The sequence below is a fragment of the Helianthus annuus genome, chromosome 4 (assembly GCF_002127325.2).
Source record: "Helianthus annuus cultivar XRQ/B chromosome 4, HanXRQr2.0-SUNRISE, whole genome shotgun sequence".
NCBI classification, from domain to species: Eukaryota; Viridiplantae; Streptophyta; class Magnoliopsida; order Asterales; family Asteraceae; genus Helianthus; species Helianthus annuus.
In genome coordinates this window covers 102467597-102489299 of record NC_035436.2, presented here as the reverse complement: position 1 = coordinate 102489299, position 21703 = coordinate 102467597, and positions in this window count along the sequence as shown.

The window sequence follows — 21703 nt, the reverse complement described above, 5'->3', positions numbered from 1 at the left end:
GATCGTGAGTCGTGTAGTTTCGTTCATGAACCTTGAGTTGACGAGAAGCGTAAGCTATAACTTTATCCCGCTGCATCAATACACAACCAAGACCCTGTATCGATGCGTCACAATAAACCACGAAGTCATCCGTGCCCTCCGGCAATGAGAGAATAGGCGCGCTGCAAAGCCTATCCTTTAGGTACTGAAAAGCGGTTTCCTGAGTATTACCCCAACGGTAGGTGACACCCTTCTGTGTCAGTAATGTAAGCGGCTGAGCGATCTATGAAAATTCTTTGATGAAGCGTCTGTAGTAACCCACCAAACCCAAGAATTGGCGTATTTTCGTTGGTGTACGCGGTGCAGGCCAGTTCCTGATCGAATCTACCTTGGATGGATCAACATGAATCCCATCCTTGTTCACCACATGGCCTAAGAAGTGGACTTCACGGAACCAGAGGTCGCATTTTGAGAACTTGGCGTACAGTTGTTCCTTTCGTATAAGTTCTAAGATAAGTCGTAGGTGCTGCTCGTGTTCCTCCTGACTCTTGGAGTAGATCAGGATGTCGTCGATGAAGACAATCACAAACTTGTCTAAGTATGGTTTACACACCCTGTTCATTAGATCCATAAATACAGCAGGCGCATTCGTTAACGCAAATGGCATAACAAGAAACTCGTAGTGACCGTAGCGTTCTGAATGCGGTTTTGGAGACGTCCTCATCCCGGACTCTCAGCTGATGATACCCTGACCTCAAGTCTATCTTGGAGTAGTAACTCGACCCTTGCAACTCGTCGAATAAGTCGTCTATACGCGGAAGAGGATAACGGTTCTTCACCGTCACCTTGTTGAGTTCCCGGTAGTCTATGCACATCCTGAAGGTACCGTCCTTCTTTTTCACGAATAACACCGGAGCTCCCCAAGGCGAAGAGCTTGGACGAATGAAGCCCTTTTCCATGAGCTCTTGTAGTTGCTTTGACAGTTCTTCCAGTTCAGTTGGAGCCAAACGATACGGTGCTCGAGCTATGGGTGCTGCTCCCGGAGCGAGCTCGATTTGAAATTCGACCTGGCGATGAGGCGGTAGTCCAGGTAAGTCTTCAGGAAACACCTGAGGAAAGTCGCGTACCACTGGAATATCCTCCAACTTCTTTTCTTTCGCTGATGCATCAGTAACAAGTGCCAAGATGGCAGTGTGACCCTTTCGTAACCATTTCTGAGCCTTCAAAAAGGAGATGATGCCAACCACGGCACCACTTTTGTCGCCTTGAACTTCGAGAGGTTCCTTGCCCGAACGAGGAATGCAAACTATCTTTTCCTTGCATAAAATTTCTGCTTGCTGCTTGGATAACCAATCCATACCAACGACGATATCAAAGCTACCCAAAACTATAGGTATAAGGTCGATGGAGAAAGTCTGACCAGCGAGGATAAGATTACAACCCTGACCTATGTGTGTGGCCTCTAGACTTTTACCATTAGCTAACTCTACGACATGTTTGGTGTTTAGGGGAGTTGGTGCACGTTTTAACATTTGGCTAACTTTCAATGACACGTAACTTGTATCTGCACCCGAATCAAACAATACAGTAACATAAAAGTCGTCAAGAAGAAACCTACCCATGACTACGTTGGGTTCATTTCTGGCATCACCCTGCCCCAACACAAATGCACGACCCCTTGCTTCGTTGTCGTTGTTGTTCCCACCGTTGTTGTTGTTGTTGCCATTTCCCTGATTGTTGTTATTGTTGTTGTTGTTGTTGTTCTGGTTCCTGTTTAGCTGAGGGCAATGTCTTTTGAAGTGACCTTCAGCACCACAATGAAAACATCCCCTATTGCCCTGTTGCTGATTCTGCTGTGCTTGTGGCTGCTGCTGATTCTGATTCGCATGCCGAGGGCTCCTACAATCCTTGGCCTCGTGACCCATCTTGAGGCATCTTTGACAGCGACCCTTGTTACACTGGCCACTGTGGTGTCTGTTGCAGTTGTTGCACTTTGGAAGGTTCCCTCGATATCCACCCTGCCTGTGGCTGCCTGAGGAGTGCTGACTGGGACTCTGATAACTGTCAGTTTTTCGCTGCTGAACCTGTGACTGAACTGAAGCTGATCCCTTGCTGGAATCCCCATCCCATTTTCTCTTGTTGTCACTGGGAGTAGCAGGTGTAGTAGCAGTGGTAACGGTAGCAGTAGCGCTAATACGTTTAGGCAGCCTGTTCTGTTCCACTGCCTGATCCGTGAGGCGATGAGCGAGGCGTTGAATAGCCTGGATGTTGTCAAGATTAGCCGATGTCACATGGCTCTGAATCTCTGGCGCTAACCCTTTGAGATACAACTCAATGCGCTTACTTGGAGGGTCCACCATAGTTGGACACAGCACTGCCAGCTCGTTTGACCTTTTAGTATAAGCTTCAATTTCTGACCCAGTCATTTTCAAGTGGTAAAGCTCATCTTCCAACTTATGAATGTCTTCCCGTGTGCAGTATTCCCTTTTGATCAGTTCCTTGAAATCATTCCAAGGGGTGGCGTTAGCAGCTGCCAACCCTAAAATCTGAACTTGCGCGTTCCACCAAGTTAGCGCAATTCCTTCAAGTGTGCCAGTGGCGTATTTCACCCTACGAGCCTCAGGGCATTCACACATTTCAAACACAAACTCTAGCTTTTCGAACCAGTGGAGGAGTCCAACCGCTCCTTCAGTGCCACTAAACGTGCTTGGACGACAATCCATGAAGTTCTTGAAAATACAGACAGGTTGTGGGGCGTGTTGACCTATTGTGTACAAATAGGACAAGGTTAAACACAAGAGTTAATGTAGGATCTAAAGATCCTAGTGTGAATCACATCCGCAGGGTATACTACCTGCTTGTGCAGCTGCAAGTGCCGCAGCTACTTGTTCATTGATAAGAGCCGTCAACTGGGCTTGAGTCATGTTCACACGTCGAGACATGATCTTCATAGTAAAAGTAGAATAAGTGAGAATGGTTCACGAGTAGTGTGATGACAGAAGAGTGTAAGCACATAGGTGTTCTCAAGCAATAACAAATAGTAAGCAATGTAATCTAAGCATACTGCGAGCAAAGTTCTATGTAATTCTAGCATGCAGGTAATAACCATAAACCTTATTACCCAGGATGTTGAGTCTTGCACGTGGAGCGAAGCGTCGTTGTGGATCGTTGAGAGCACTGTTCTGGTTATAGTCTGGTTTTAATAAAAACTTTTTCCCCCTTATTAAAACCAAGTTCTCTATAACCAATGGCTCTGATACCAATCTGTCACACCCCCAAAATCCACCTGCGGAGTATCACCTCTTGGGAGCGTGACTGACCAAGATCAAGCCACCAATCATATTGAACATGTAATTAATACGTAAAAGTAGATGACATTCAACCACCAATATGAAAGGTGTTCAAAATATAAGTATGTTATCACTGTTTAGCGGAAGCGTATAAATAAAACCCAACATAATAAAGTATGAAATATCATAAAGTGTTTAACAAAAACATTCACGATCCGTGCCCACAACGACCAGCTCCTCCCTGTGCAAGCTCCATGTACCTAACGACCTGCAAGGCATGTAACAGAGGATCAACAACTAGTTGAGCGAGTTCACAGAAAGTAAATGCATAATAGTAAGTTCGTTTGTAACATGTGGCTCTACTGGACCGATAGTACGTTCTATTGGTGGGGGCTTCCCATGTTGTATATCCACTAGACTATTCGTAACCATAAGTGTTCTTCAAAACCCGAGAACAGTAATACGTACAAGCTTTACGTAGGTTTTACGTAAGTATCCTTCACAACCGAGGATAGGGGGACGTGGGGGTTTACGTAGGTTTTACGTAAGTGCCTGACACAACCGAGGCAGTAGAGAGTATAAGTTCACGTAGGTTTTACGTGAGTGTCCTTCGCAACCTGAGGACAGTGAGTAGTACAAGTATACGTAGGTTTTACGTATGTGTCCCGCACAACCGAGGACGATGGTATGGTAGTCTAGTAACAGTGTAAGTACGAATCTATTCAATCTCATTCCTTCAATCCCATTCCCACGCCCTGGGAATCCCATGCCTTAGTAAGAGTGTGAACTCACCTTGGTTTGCTCGGTATGCTAAGTTATGTGCTCACAGTTAATCAATCAAGTCCTAGAGTGCACGTATACGTAGTCAGTTTATATTCTCGAAGTTCATGCATGCACATACCATCGAATAAAATAGCACATAAGCAATTACCAAGTAGCACATAGCACGTATTCTGAATCATGTAAGTCATGCGTATCTGTTAACAGTTGTTAATAATTCCAGTTAACTTCTAACAGAAATTTACCAAGTTACTGTGCAGATTAACCTATCGGCGAAACACCCCTGTTTCGCCGTGAACTCCCTTCGAGGAAACACAACCGTTTCGTCGATAAAACTCTTGGCGAACACAATTGGTTCCGTCGTGACAACCACCGACGAATCTCCTTCGTTTCTTCGTGACTGACTTCGACGAATCACAGTTTTGTTTCGTCATACCTGATTCGTCGGGTTATGTGTTTCGTCGAACCCTTAACTGCTTTAGAATTTAACAAACAATATCACACACAAAAAAAAGACCTAAATGCCTAGTGGCCGACACCCATCAACCACCGCCAATCCTCATTGGACCAAATAATGCACAACCTAAGTTTCTCATTGGACCCCTAAACCAACTCATACTAAGTAGTCAACTGCACATGACCATTTGTTGAATTCATCATCATCACCACACTATACAAGAATACATTATAATATCCATATGGCCGATAATAGTTTAAGGTTTCAAAAGATTACTGGACCGATTCGTTTTGGTGGGCGACAAATGTATTGGGTCACTACACTTCTTGGGTTTGACAAATTGTTCACATGCACCATTCCTTACAAGTCACCAAGATTTAACACATAATGTCAAACAATCTAATCCACATAACAGCATTCATCATAACAGAATCATTCACTAAAAGTCATCGGCACAAGACATGTTGTCGGTTCATCGTCATCATCATGATAAACAATAATCAAAATTGAAAACCAAATACAATCACATGCTTTCGGAAAAAAAATCCATGTGCAATAATAAATGCTATGTCCGACAATATTAAGCGAATCCACTTTGGCTGCACTTTCGATATAAAGCACATGCATAATCAGTCATGACCTAATCGCATATATATTCAATCCATGAACAAAATTACCTAACTGTTACTACATAAAATCAAACAAATAATCACAAGTGTTTTTAATCCACTACACGAACAAGAATCACACTAACCGAGATAGAAACTAGTGGATTGATGGCACAAGAAGGTTTCGTAGGCCTGTAGTTGCCGTCGCAGTTAGAGAAGTGTTCTAGGGTTTTGCCGATTAAAAGTTATCACGTAATGGTTGGGAATATCATATAAGTGATCCACTACTGGGCCTAAAGCCCATTAGATTTCGTTGGTTTCTTGGTGGACGAAAACACTTTGTGTTTTCGGTCATGGGGTGTTTTCATAGGGGTGTTTGGCATGATTCAATTGTATTGATTATAATTTCACTAACATATTAATAACACAAAACATAATATTACCACATCAATATATAAACACACTCAACACCCATCAAGTATAATATACCGACTACAATACGTTTTTAACATATTACAACGTGTCCGGTTGTGAAACAAACAATTCGTGTATCGGACAATCTAAACAATTTACGTGCAATAGTGCGAAAATGGAATCTAGAAACCTCGAGTTGTCACACTGTTCTTAGCATATTGGTGTTGATTGTGGTTTGTGTGATTTCAGTGATTTGTGTTTGCTGATTTCTCGGAGATTTGGTGATCAAAGAAAATTCAAAGATTTCGATATCTTTGAATTTTGGAAAAGTGCTGAAAATCAGGGATTACGAGTCAACAGTATTATCTCGTATCTGTTTTGCAGGTCTCGACTCGAAATCAACTGCCGTCTCGAGTAGTCAACATTCGGTCTCGACTCGCAACAAACTGTGGTCTCGAGTAGTCTTCATCAAGGTCTCGACTCGCAACCTTCTGTGGTCTCGAGTCATCATCTGCTGTTCTCAAGTGATCATCATCAAGGTCTCGACTCGCAACCATTTGTGGTCTAGAGTCATCATCTGCTGGTCTCGACTCGCAACCATAGTTGGTCTCGAGTAATCAATTTCCTAGTCTCGACTCGGAACCAGCTTCTCGATTCACTGGTCTCGACTCGCAACGACAACCATCGACGTGTTTTGAACTGTTTGGACCTTTGGACTTAACAAATAATTAATTAATCAACTAATTAATTACCTTTAGGAAAACATGTCTTCTAGTAATCAAAATGGTGACATGGCAGTCACAAATGCTCAGCAAGAATTGGATTCCAAAATTGGAACTAGCTCTCGTATTCCAAGGTTGATGGATGCAAATGATTTCCCGGAATGGAAGTGGCGTTTTGAACAGCATGTAAAATTCAAGGATCCTAAGATCTGGAGATGTATTGAAAGAGGTCCTAGGGAAATCATGTATGAGAAAGAAACAAATCCAGGAGTCAAAGTCAAGAAACCTCGTGCTGAGTATACTGAGGAGGACTATGCTATTGTTGAGGAAGATAATCGGGCAACCTCATATTTGACCATGGGACTAGGATCAGACATTGCTATGGGATTTCGCACTTGTAAATCGGCAAAAGAATTGTGGGAAGCGCTGATTGATGTTTATGAAGGAAATGAAGACATGAGGGAAAGCAGGAGGAACTTGTTGAGGCAAAACTTTAACAATTTCAACTATGTCTATGGAGAAACTATTGAGAATCAGATTCAGCGATTCTCAAAGATTATAACTCAAATGGATCTGGAAGAAATCCTTCCTTCTAAAACTGCACAGAATCGACAACTTCTAAACGCTTTGCCAAAGAGCTGGGATAATCACGTTGCAATGATCAAACGGACCAAAGATCTTGCAAGATGTACCTTAACTGAAATGATTTCTCACATCAAGGCTTGTGAGCTGGATGACAAGCAAAGGGAAAATAATCATAAGTCCAGTATGCTGGCAGCAGGTATCACTGTTTCTTCTACTGCTTCAAGCAATGACAATGTTGCGCTGATTTCTCAAAATGGATCGAAAAAGGCCACTTCTGCTTCCACAATAGTGCATTACTCTAGCTCAAGTCCTTCATCTACTGCACCGAAAGTTGCCACAATTCCTTCAGCTAAAACTGAGTTGATTGCTTTCTTCACGCAACAATCAAAAGAAAATCTGGAGATCGCTGCTTCTGTTGTCAACTGTTTGAACGCCTTTGTCGCAGGAAAAATACAACCTCCTAGTTGGTCTTTGAATGATCTATACCAGTATCATCCAGATGATGTAGAGGAAATGGATATCACATGGCAGATGGCAATGGCCGCGTTCAGAGCACAAAAGTTTGCTAACAAGACTGGTAGAAATAGGTGGGGCTCTCCTTATTCGAACTCTGCAACTGTTCCTCTTAAACTGCGTTGCTACAATTGTCATGAACCAGGGCATTTGGCACAAAACTGCACTAAGCCGAATGTCAACAAAGATCAAATTCCTGCACACCCCGCTCCTCCAAACCCTGAAAGAGCACTCGTCACGACAAATGACACTTCAATTGTTGCTAGTGAAGGCACTCAGAGTTCAGCCCTAGTAGTTCAACAAAGTGCAAATTTTGATTGGAATGATGAAATTCATCGCTTGAACATCTCTGCTCCAGAAATCCAGAGTGCCACAGAAAACATAGCCTTCATGACGTCAGATTTAGAAAACAAAAATTCTGCACCTGATGATGAGATTCCAGCTGAAAATCTGGCTCTTATGACTAGGATTTTGTCAGCTCCTATTCATGGACTTACTGCTGAAGAGGTACGTTCTATTTCTGTACTACTGAATGCAGAGAAAGAGTTGAGGCATACAGGTTACATAACACTGAGTTGATTCAAGATTACAAAGACATTAAAAATAAAAACTTTACTTTGGCCAAAAATGAAAAACTTTATGAAGAAAAAATTGAAGCCCAAAGAAAAGATATCATTCAGTTAAAAGAAGATCTAAGCGCCAAGAATTGTAATTTTTTAGATGCTCTAGCAATAATTAGTGACTTGACCAAAGAACTAGAAGATTTAAAGGTCAAATATCAGGTAAATGAAATTAATATTAAAAGGTATGACACTTCTAGTAATTTGGTCAAGAACATTTGTGATATACAACTAGAGTACAAAGAAAAGAAAGGGGCTGGCTTGGGATACACAAAAACTCCTCCTCCATACAATCACAACTATACTTATTTGCCATTCACGGAAGAGGAGTTAATTAATGAGGGCAAGATGACTTATGGACCAAAATCTGATAAGTCATCTGTCAACAATGGTTTTGTTGGCAATAAACAGTCAGCTCCGTCAATGAACTTTGTCTCTAAAGGAAATGTTGATCCTAACAAATCGTTTGCATGTGCAGAAAAAGTAGACTTGAAATGTGAAGATACTCTTGGGGGAGAACAAGCTTTAAATTCTGATTTACCTAAAAATTGTTTTGATGAAACTAATCATGATCTTGTTTTGGAACAAAATATTTTTAGTATGTTTCTTTCTTTAGCATCTAATGGGCCTGATGTTTTGGGCAAGACTAATGATGGTTGTGTTGAATCTGTGAACATTAAGTCTGGTGATGAATTTTCTTCAGTTAATAATTGTGAATGTGATGTTTCTATACCTTGGTTGATGATAGTGTTACAGGTGAGGTCCCTTAGGATACATTCAGTGAAACCACTGAAACTACTTCTCAAGAAAATCAAGAATATCCTGATTCTTCTTCTGAGTCGGTCTCAGTGGGTGTCCCTAATGTTGAATCTAGTGGGACCCCATTGGAAACCGTTGATGCATATGTTAAAAAAAACATGTGTTCCTGAAATTTCAATTTCTCTGAAATTAAAACTGGGTCAAAATCCATTGACAAAGAATCGAATGTTGAAATAGATAAGAAGTCATCAACAAATGTTTTTGAAATAAAACTGAAACTGAACCACCAACTTTTCAAAATGATGATGATCACAGTAAGAAGGATGAGTCTCATTCTCCATCTACATCTCATGCTTGTGCAAACTCTAATCAGCAGAATCCAAATCGCTCAAAACGAAAGCAAGCCAAATTAGCTAAACATGTGACGCAAATCAGAAACGATGTTTTAAAAAATCAAAATCCCCACATATTGAAACGACAAACGTGTTTCAACTGTGGGATTGCAGGACACATCGCACGAAACTGTGTTCATCTGCCAAGAATGCAATCTAAGCATAAGAGTTTTAACAGTCAGAAGGCTAAGTCTAACCGATCTTGTTATCCAGAGCCAGCGAAAGTTGCAAAGCAATGAAGAATAACAGTCGTCAGACCAAGCCCTCTGATTTTGACTGGAATGCAGCCAAACAAAGAAACCAACATTATCAAAGAAATTTCCAAAGAAACAAACATAAAGCTTTTGAAAACTACAATTACAAGTGGTCAAATCAATACTGGAAACCTAAGGCTAAGGCTACTCTGTCAAATACGTGTTCGCACAAGTTTGCCAGCAAAGACAAATCGAAATTTCTGAATAAAGACAATTTAGTTTTGCAGAAAGTAACGTATATTAATGCACAAGGAAAACCCAGATCCACCATGGGCTGGGTTCCCAAATCTAACTAATCCCGCAAAACGTGCAGGAACAGCTGTGGAGGACTACCGTGCGACTTTGGTACATGGATAGTGGCTGTTCCAGGCATATGACAGGAGACTTGTCTCAGCTTGAAAATGTCAGACAATTTAATGGTGGATATGTCTCTTTTGCGGGAGGTGAATCAGGCAAAATCATTCTAAAAGGAACAGTGAGAAACGGCGTTTTGAGCTTCGAAAATGTGAATTATGTCCCAAAATTGAAACACAACTTGCTGAGTATCTCACAGATTTGTAACAGAGGAAATTCGGTTCATTTCACCAAGAAAGGTTGTCACGTACTCAAACCAGGCATTATGATTCCAGAAGATTGGTTTTTGATGACTGCAGAAAGACGTGGAAACGCATATATTATCGATATGAACAAGAAACCATGTGAAGAAATTACTTGTCTCTTCTCGAAGATTTCAGAGCATGACGGTCTGTTATGGCATCGTCGTCATGGTCACATGAATATGAAGAATCTGAATCGTTTGGCAAAAGGTGAGTTGGTTCGTGATCTACCTGTTAAGGATTTCATGCTAGTGGAGAAGTGTGTTGTTTGTGCCAAAGGAAAGGCTCATCGAAAACCCCATAAGTCTAAGCCTGCTCCATCCACAAAAGCTATACTTGAGCTGCTACACATGGATCTTTTTGGTCCAGTGAATGTTCTCAGTATTGGCAAGAAGGCGTACTGTCTTGTGATTGTCGATGACTACTCTCGTTACACATGGGTTTATTTTCTTAGTCATAAAAGCGAGGCTGCAACTTTGATCAAACAATTTGTCACTCTCGTGGAAAATTAGGCCAGTACTAGAGTGAAAGCAATTCGATCTGACAATGGAACGGAATTCAAAAATATCACCTTAGACACATTTTGCGCTGAAAAGGGAATTGAACGACAGTACAGTGCTCCACGAACATCACAACAAAATGGTGTCGCTAGAGACGAAATCGTACTCTCATTGAGGCTGCCCGAACCATGCTGGCTGACTCGAAGCTTCCTAGTTTCTTCTGGGCTGAAGCAGTTAACATGGCTTGTTACATCCAGAATCATGCCTTAGTTAGCAAACGTCACATGAAAACTCCTTATGAGATTCTGGAAGGATGTAAACCCTCTGTTTCACATTTTCGTATCTTTGGTTGTCCGTGTGTTTTATTACTCATGGATACTAATGGAAAGTTTGAAGTCAAAGGGACGAACGTTTCTTTATTGGATACGCTAAAGGATCTTCCTACAGAGTATACAATAAAGTAACCAAGAAAGTCGTCGAGTCGTATAATGTTGAATGGCTAGAAGAAAACTCCACGGATGCTAGAGTTGGTCCAGATTGGTTGTATGATTATGCTGGCTTGTTCGAATCATTTAATATTTTGTCTAGTGTTGTTCCTGATGTAGGTATGTTGGATATGAAACAACCAGTTTCATTTGGTGATCCTGAAGAAATGGAGCAAGACGAAGGAATCTCAAAAATCCACACTATTGATCCTCCTGGAATGTGATTTACTGAGAATCCATCGTCTCAAGAAACCTCTGAAGGTGCTCAATCTAGTGGTGCTTTCTCAAATGCATATGGATCAGAACTATTTACTGATCCCATTCCTGAAGATTGTACCATCACTACTCCGGTGGTACACAGTCCGTTAGCCCCTGATGAGGGGGAGCCAAGTAACATCAACACACTTCAAGACGAGAACGTGCCTGAATTTGTTATTCCAACAAGCGTTCAAAGAAATCATCCTATTGAGAATGTGATCGGTCCTGTTAGTGCAGGAGTTCAAACCAGAAGCCAATCAGGAACCATTAATTTGTGCTTATACTCTAGCTACATTTCTCAAATTGAACCTAAAACTATTGATGTAGCGTTGCAGGAACCAGGCTGGGTTGATGCTATGCATGAAGAGTTAAACCAGTTCGAGAAGCTAGGAGTATGGAAACTTGTGGAGTTGCCAAAAGGAAAACGCAAGCTTGGAACTCGCTGGGTTTTCAGAAACAAGCAAGATTCTGAAGGAGTTATTGTTCGAAATAAAGCACGATTAGTGGTCCAAGGATTCAAACAAATAGAGGGTCTGGATTATGATGAAGTATATGCTCCGGTTGCCCGACTTGAAGCAATCCGAATCTTCTTAGCCTACGCGTCATATATGGGGTTCACTGTGTATCAGATGGATGTCAAGACAGCGTTTCTATATGGAGATGTGAAGGAAGAAATTTTTGTTGAGCAGCCACCGGGTTTTGTTCATCCAGATCATCCAGAATATGCCTACAAGCTTGACAAGGCATTGTATGGATTGCACCAAGCACCACGAGCTTGGTATGCTACTCTAACTGAGCATCTTCTAGCTGATGGGTACACCCGTGGCACGATAGACCAGACTCTGTTTATCAAGAGAGTGGGCAAGGATCAAATTTTGGTTCAAATTTATGTCGATGATATTATCTTCGGATCTACAAGTGAAGAGCTTTGCAAGGAATTTGAGAGAGTTATGCAAAAGAAGTTCGAGATGAGTGCGCTCGGAGAAATGACATTGTTTTTGGGTTTACAAGTAAAACAAGATTCACATGGCATTCTAATTCATCAAGGGAAATATGTGGATGATGTGCTAAAGAAATTTAAGTTCACAGACGCTAAACCAGCAGAAACTCCAATGGCAGAAAGACCGTTGCTAACTGAAGATGCAGAAGGATCCCCTGTTGATCAACGACTTTATAGGTCTATGATCGGCCCGTTGATGTATCTGACAGCAAGTCGTCCAGACATCATGTTTGTTGTCTGCAATTGCGCGCGATATCAGGCTAATCCTAAAACTTCTCATCTTACTGCTGTTAAACGAATCTTTTGGTATCTTAAAGGCCGACCTCGGTTTGGTCTGTGGTATCCGAGGGATTCGAATTTTGACCTGTTTGCGTTTTCTGACAGTAATTTTGGAGGCACTGATAAGGACAGGAAATCCACCTCTGCTGGATGCCAATTTTGGGTGATTGACTCATTTCTTGGCAATGCAAGAAGCAACAAACGGTAGCAATTTCCACAACTGAAGCAGAATATGTTGCAACTTCGGCATCTTGCTCACAAGTGGTGTGGATGCAGCATCAATTGCAGGACTACGGTTTGACTTATCTTAAAACTACCATCTATTGTGATAATGATGCTGCTATACAAATTGTGAAAAATCCTGTCTTCCACTCAAAAACCAAGCACATTGATATTAAAGTTCATTTTATACGAGAATGCTTTGACAGAGGTCTTATCAAACTGGAGCAAATCGACACAGATGCAAATGCTGCCGATTTGTTCACAAAACCTGTCAGCAGTTCGAAATTTCAAGTGCTTGTGGATTTTTGGATTTTCTGAAAATGATCCGCTTTACTGACTGAGTATATTTTTGTTTTATTTCGTAGGTAAATTTGTTCATAAAGTTTTCTACTCTGAGGTAGTTTTTATTTATGCTCAAATTTAGGAGGAGAAAATTATGAAAAATACAAAAACATATAAAAAAATTGAAAAATACAAAAAGAAGCACTGCATGACATGGGAAATGAAATGAATTTTCACATCATGGTAGAGGGCTGACTCATGTAAGAACAGTATCGAAATGGTTTGACTCTAGTATGATGTGTTGGTAGGCTCTATCCTTAAGGCTGGAAACATTGGCTGTTTCTGTTCAGAACTAAAATTGTACATGACCCCAGGAAAGAAAGTCACTTGGAATTAGCTCATTTTTATTTGAATGTCTGTATGTTGTCCCGATACACACAATTTTGATCTAATTCTAAAATCTTCTCTGAAAAAGTCACGTATCTCCTCTGCTGCATCCAGATATATGCTGACCTGGAGGTGCTAGGCAACGACAGCTTCTGCTGCATCCAGATACATGTTGACCTAGCTGTAAGTTGTCGCGCTATAGATCTAATACACCCGAAAGAGGCCCTCAAGTGCCCAAAAGAAACCCAAGAAACCTATATCAAATTGAGAAAAACTCATTTGATCTGTATATTATACCATCTCTGCAAAAGATCTATTCTATTCTCTTCTCAACCTATTCCCAGTTAAGATTTCAGAAATCTGGATTGGACTTGTGAAATATGTGGTAGGGAAGATACTTGCATGATAGAGTGTGCTGTTTATATTTCCGGGATTTGATTAGTATTTATTTGGGAGTTCATTGTTAAGAAATCAAAACATGATAAAATTTGTTACAGGCAGTTATATGGAAAAGGTCTAGGGAGATGAGTTTAGGTGGACAAATATACTGGCAGTTGTCTAGATCATTCGGTAGTAGATCAGTGTTGATAAGTGAAGTCAAGCCCAAAACCTCGTGATTTGATCCCTGAGCAATTATGTTATTTCCTTTTTATTTTTGTAAATAATAGTTTATATTATTTATTTTTGTTTTAGGTTTTTGCGTTCGTAGAACGTGCTCAGAAAGTTAATCGGATTATTAAAACGGAAATTGTTTTTTAAAGGATTTTTATCTTAATTAAAAAATTAATCAAAGAAATCCTTAAAATCAATGTGAGGCAGTTTCAGTCCAACTTTTGGTCTCGGCCCAAAATTCAACGGCCCAGTCCATATCAGGGGAGAGGTATTTAAAACAGGTCTCGAGTCGAGACCTCATTTCTTACTCGAGACCAGCCGCAATTCTCTCTTATTCTCTCTCAAATTCCGGCAAGTTATCACTATTCCGACGGGTTTTCTGGTCTCGACTCATCAATATTTGAAGGTATTTTGATGTTTCTTTTGAAGTTTTGCAGGAAGTTTGAAGATTTGATGATGAATGTTTGAAGATTTGAAGATGAACTTGAATCATATTTTTGAATATTCCTTGGTCTTCAAATAAATCATAGGGGTTTTGGGATTTTGATCCAAAACTGGGCAGATGAAAGTGTTTGTGTGGTCTCGACTCAGGAAGTATATAAGGACTCGAGACTGATGGTTACGAGTCGCAACCTCATGGTCTCGACTCTGGGTCTCGTCAAGAACCACATGATTTCGACTCGAGATCTCATGGTCTCAAGTCAAAATAAATGGTCTCGAGTCAAAATCTTATCATCTGAGTCATGGTGTTGTTGACCTGTTCTGATTGTTGACTTTGTGATTTGAAATTTTCATCCAAATATATAATTGTTAATGTTTCTAATGCATTTTTGCTTTATGCAGAATATGGATTTGAAATTCATTTCGGCACATAATCAAGCAGGATACTTAGCACCACCTCCGGAGAAACACAAGAAGATGTACACTTCTTTGATGAAAGGTCTCAACAGTTGCCGCATTGTTCACGCATTACGAGAAAATCCAGTTATCTACGAAAGTCTCATTCAGGATTTCTGGAAAAACACAAGGTTCGATGCACTTGAAGCTGATGGAAAGGGAGCCATTGTTACTGAGATTCAAAAGAAGGTCGTTATTGTGACAGAGCACATGATTCGAGAAGTACTGCAGTTCAATGATCAAGAAACAGATTCCGTTGAACTTCCCGCTGGCACTGTCGAAGCAATACTGCCTAGATTGAGTTATGAAGGGAAGTATCCACCTCTGATAAAGAATTTTGTGCATCCTTATTGGCGTCTTTTGGTGCACATGTTTATTCTGTGTAAAACAGAAAACAGGGGAGGTACAGATCAGTTGAACATCACACAGTCTGCTGCTTTTGCTTGTGTGATAACAAACGAAGCCTTCAATTATTCAAAGTATGTGTTTGAAGCTATGAAGAGAAATGTGATTGGAGTTAGAAAGGACAAGTTTCTTATGTATCCAAGATTTCTGCAAATGATTCTCAATGCTAGTTATCCAGAGTTGGAAAGATCTAGAAACACATTGGAGCTGAAACCCATGGGTCCGGCTTGTTTTGGTGCTCTCACTCCAAAGAAGGGTACTGAAAAGAAATTTGAAGGTTTAATTCCTTTAGAGAAATTAGGTCAATTTGCAGAGACTGAAGATGTAGCTGCTAATCCAGTAATAGTGCAACCTGTTCCAGTGAATGTTGCGCAAATCAATGCACCTGCAAATGCTATAGTTGCTGAAGAACATGATATTCAAGGTGTTACTGAAGATGAGCCTGAGACAGAGATTTTAACTATCAACTCTGACGATGAAGGCATAGAGATTATGTGTGATTCAGGAGATGATGAAGAGCTTCCTCCTGAAACTGAAGCTGATATTGCTGTTTCTACTGTTCCACCTGTGATTTCTGCTGAAAATTTAGCTTTGCTGTTAAAGTTTGTGACTGATAAGATGGGAAATCCTCCTTCCAATCTTTCAGTATCAAGTGAAGAGCTTAGTGAGAACCCAAAGGAACCTGATTCTCTGCCATTGAAGCGGAAAAGGAGGGATCCTCGACTCGGAATGTATGTTGAGCAAAACAAAGATCAACCCGCGAGTGTTGCCAAAGATGATGATGGTTTGTATGACTTTGATTTTGAGAAAAGTGTCACTGATACCACCTCTACTGGAGAAGATATCTTTGAGTTTAATGTTGATATTCAAAGAAGTGTTTTGGAAACCACCTCAACAGATACACCAGTTGCGAATGTTGTTTCTGATCCTTTAATTGAGACAGTGCCGTCTATTACCTCTGAAGATGCAGGTCCTTCTGGAACTGTTTATGATGAACCTGGTAGTTCAAGTGGAAAGAAGATTGAAGAGCCATTGAGGATGCCATTTGATGATGACTCAAGTGATGATGAGTTTATTAGCATGAGGGAGATGAAGAAACGACTAGTTGTGATTGAGCAAGATTCAATTCACAAAGACGCCAAGATTATCCAACTTGAAGATACTATAGTGCAAAAGAATCAACAGATCGAACAGCTTCAAGGAGATGTCAGTTTGTTGTTTAATATGGTTTATGATCTACGTGGAAAGCTGGAGAAGGAGTTTGGACAAGAGTTTTCTGATCTAACTGACGTAGAAAATAGAAGAAAAGCTTTTGATAAGGATGATGCTGAGAGAAGTGCTGCTATGGAACAATACTTCGAAAGAGTTACTGATCCAGTGGCAGACAAAGATAAGGCTGAAAGAATCAGAAAGAAAAGGGAGTTTGTCATTCTGAAGAACAAGAATCTTAATCCAGATGATGATGATACTCAAGCAACTCACCATTTAATGGATAAAGAGAAAGGTTGGACCTGTTGAGTGGTACAAGACTCCAGCCCAGTTTCAGATTTTCACAAAGGTTGATTTGATAAACTTGTCTAAAGCACCTTATGTGGATGATAAACCTGGAGGTCGTGGATATTTGTTTTTCGAGAGATTGCAGAGGGAAGTTCTTCGTAATTTTCCTTCGATGCACACTGCAGAGTCCATTGTTAAACTGGCTAAAGGCGTTAGAGATCCATACACAAACAAGCGAATGAAGATTGTACACTGGCCAGCAACTGACAAGGAAAAGATGATTCCTTTGGTGGAAAAGATTCCAACAGGTGCTTTGAAGTCCTTGCATTTTTGGGCTTATGATTAGCGTTTAGGGCAGGCAGTGATTGTTTGTGATGATGATGTGAACTTTCGTTTGGTGGATCAAGTTGATTTGCTAAATCTTGCTTATGAAGACCTGGAAGTGTTAGCTCGCAATCAAATTAGAGCTACTGAAAAGTATGAAGAGATTGCAAAAGGATGGACTGCTGCTGTTGCCTCAGCCATTCATATTCGCACTAAAGGATTTGGTGGACTCAAGGATCGTTTGGGTGGTGACAATAGTCGTTGAAGTCTCAAGATCCTCCATGCATAAACCTAGGGGGAGATTGTTGGAACCTGAAGGTTTATACATTGAGGATTGCATAGTTCAAGGGTTGATTTTGTAATTGTTGATTTTATGTTTTGGGTCGATATGTATGGGTTGGGTTAGACTAGTTGGTTTCGAGTGGGCCTAGGGTATTAACCCATGTGTTTAGTATTTAAGCTAACCTCAACCTTTAGGTTGAGGTTGATCAGTTATCGAGAACTAGAGGCAACCGAAACTCTTTTGGAGTCTTGTATCAGTCACAAGTAAATCAGTGAATGCAAGTTCCGGTTTGTTTTGATTATATTGTTATTGGTTTCGATTGCTATTATACTTGAATCCACTTGTGTTTGATTTCCGCACTTACACAAGTTCTTGTTTTGATATCATTGAAAGATCCTAAAGGGTTTTACATGGCGGGCTCTCAATGGCCAAACCAAATTAGCCGTTGGGCTAGCCGTTGGCCAACGGCTATGTTAAAAAAAAATATTTTTTCACTATAAAACTCACATTTTTCTTCCATTTTTTACCACATTCAACCACAATACACTCCACATCTTCTATACTCATCTCTATTCTCATTCTACAAAACCGAAAATGCATCCTCATAATCGTGTTTATGACCCGAACAGCCCGTTTAGGTTCCAAGAAAATAATCCTAGCCCACCACCCAATCATCCAATGCCTCGTCCATTTTTAATACACTATCTTATGCCCGATATGGCTAGTTATGCATCATATCTCGGGAATCGTGTGTTTACTAACTTCCCACACACCGACGATTCGATACCTACCCCGTTTACACAAACGCCCATCAACCTTTCATCAACCTCCATCAACCTTTCCCAAACCGAAACCCTCCCCGAAACTCAACCACCCAATGATGGTCCTTCCGCCTCAATAGTTCCCAAAAAGAGAAGTCATAAGAAAAAAACCGAGGCGGAGAAAGCACTTGAAATTGTCAAACGAAAACAACAAAAATGGGTCGTTAATGTGACAACCCTCATTAAACCAGGTATCCGTACGACTTAATTAATGACTAATTACTGCTTAATTACTGTGCTTACTTGAAATTACTGATGAACTGCTACTTGATTTCTGATACATGCATATTCCTGCATCATACTTTACATACCGTCACTACATTATTTACATGCTGAACCTTAGTGACAAACATGATGCACAAAAGCACAGTAGCACTATAAACGGATAACCTATTGAACATGCTGATAAGCCAGCATCAGGCAGATATTGCCTCTAAGGCCTGTATGAGCCAGAAATATTTCACTACACCCATAGTGAGTGTAGGGACACAAGGGTTGTAGAACTGCGTCTCTAGGAATAAGATACAATGACAGGATGTGCCTAGGACATACACTAAGCACAAAACTCAGCACTTTAATAAACAATTCAGCTTTTAGCTAACTAATAAAGTGCCAAAACATGAGAAAAATATTACTAGACACTTTCCAAAGTGTCGGGAATAAGTTGTGTCACTAAAAAGGGTATTAACGACACTTTAAAGCTTTGTTAAGCACTTTAACAGATTACTATCCAACCGAACAACCGGACTATACCAGGAACATGAAAATATAGCCATAAACATTATCTGTCTTTTTCTGAGCCAGTTAGGGTCCCCGAATACCCTAACACCCGCTTTAAAACACAACGCACCACTAACCGGGTTAAGCACTTAACTAACCTATTTAACCTAACTAATAACTAATGGATAGTTGAAATCCAACCAAACTACCCCCCCCCTTTAGAAACCGTCCCCAACTTGGGGGACATACCATGTCCTCTATATTATTAATTTAATCAAGTTGTTTAAAATCTTTAGGACATGGGAACCATTGGTTTATAATCCAACTTTTGTCTATAAATAACTTGTGATTACACATAAGATCATTCACATCACAACACCACAAAAGAACACCTCTCCCTCCCTCAAAAGCTTTCGGCCGAGATCCCCTACATACATACAACCATTTTTCAATTTTGTTCATCACATTCCAACATCATACAAGTGTCAAGGATCCCGCATAAGAAGGCTTGGTGCACTCGGAGCTCGAAGGACCTCATTCTCTAGCTTTTTGTAACATTTGTGCCTGTAATCATTGTGAACAGCTCAATTATCAATAAAATGTTATTTGATCCCAATGTTTGTTTGGTTGTGTTTTACATTTTTCGTGTTTTGACTTTTGTTCAATTTCAAACTCTACATCGCTTTCTGGAGAGTTATACGCTAACTGGTGCGTAAACGTACTTAGTTTAATGCGACAAATACTCCGGAACATCAACATATACTCAACATACCTTAAATAACCCTTACATAACTTAGAAATAAGTTTTGAAGGCTTTGGTATGGCAAAAACAAGTTAATTCGCTTACAGGGACTAAACTTGACAAACTGCGAAAGTATGCCAATTTGAACTGTAACAAACATTCCGGAACATGTTCATAAGTTAAACATACCATAAATATCCTTTACATAGCTTAGAAATAGGCTTTGAGGAGTTTGGTATGCTAAAACAAACTTTTGGAACATTCAGGGGCTAAAAGTGTCAAAAAGTGCACAAGTTTGCACTTTTGCGCATAACTTACGTTCTGAATACATCTGGACATCCAAAAATTTATGTAAGCATCCTTATAATATGCCTTAGTGTATGGCATGAGAAAAATCCGTTCGTCGCGCAATTTGGATCGTCTTTCGCGCTTATGCGCATTCCGTCGTAATTAACCGAACATCGCGACCGTACGGCCAAACGAACCGACATCCGACATATTTTTGAGCACATTTTAAGTTCCCTATACTTTAACTTCATTTTAGAGCTTTGAAATGGGGTTAACGGGGCTTAAACATGCCAAAAACGCATCAAATACCAAGTTTTGGTGCTGCAGGGACCAAAATGGTAAATCTGCCAAACTAGGGGCTTACGGACCGTAAGCCAAAGTCCATACGGTCCGTAAGGAGTCCCCAGTACAGCAGAACCCACATTTAATGCTGATTGGCTCTTCAAATGGCGAAAGGTCCAATTGCCTTTTCACCCAATCAAAGGCCAAGGGCCATATTCAGTGAATCTAACAATGTAACACATATACGCACAAGATCGTGGCACGATATTCGATAAAACGATACTAACGGTTCTACTTTTCCTATAAATCCCCCCCCCCCCCGTTTTGCTCAAAACCCACACAATCTGATCTTAAGGCTCTAAGTTGGAACCATTGTTTCATACCTGAGCCATTTTGATCTAGATTAGCATTCGGGGACCCTCCGTAAGTATTCTTTCGTTCTTTTATTCGCTTTTCGAGTCCGAAAGTCGACGTTTTGTTGACTTTCTGCATTGACCAGCTTATGGTCGATGCGAAGTTCATGGAACTTCATAACGTGAGCGTGATCACGATGGTTATAGTCCGTAGTGACTATACCTACTGATCACCACGTTATCTAGGCTCAGTGACGAGTCGTAGTTTCGGCCAAAATGTGCATTCTTGCATATTTTGTAACCAAACTACTCGTGAGCATCAAAGCCATTTGTTTTGATGCCAAACCTGTTTTCTAATCTTAGTTAAGCATGTTCTAACATGCTTAGCTCGTCACTTTTAGTTTAGTGCTTATATAGGGTCGTAAGGTAAGCGATCTAAACCATCGCTTATACTTTCGAACCCGACTCATTTGGTCGATCATTAGGATCCGACCAAACACATTAGGTGACCATAGCTATAACCTTCCGAGGTTATACCTTGTGGTCGCAATGTTAGGCGTTCCGAACGTGTTCTACGCGAACGACGCGTTAGGGTAGCATGAGCTACCTAAACGGGTCGTGATGGACCGTAAGCACTTAGGTTAGGTTTCATTTTAGTATGTAGGCTTCGTTAAACCATATTACACGAGTCTCCATACTCGTTTGGTTTACGAACCCGCATACTATCCGATCCTTCCGATTTGGTCCGGTATATTAACATAGCTACCTATTAGGTGTCGTTTGATATCCCGTGATCTTTAGCATTATCTGGTTTTTTACAAGGAATTCAAAGTAATCTCAGGTGAGTACATAGAACCCCTCTTTTACTGTTTTCTAAACTGTTTTGGGGTGAAACACATGTGCCTATCTGTTACTTTCATGCTTTCCATGTTTTCACATCGTATATCTGCTATGCTCATTAGTACATTATAGTACATGATTTCATTACTTTTTATGCTATGTATGCCCATTGTGTGCGTACTTAGTACATTGATTTACATTACATTTCTGTTGCATATGTTTACTCAGCATATGGACACATTGATTTACATGAACAT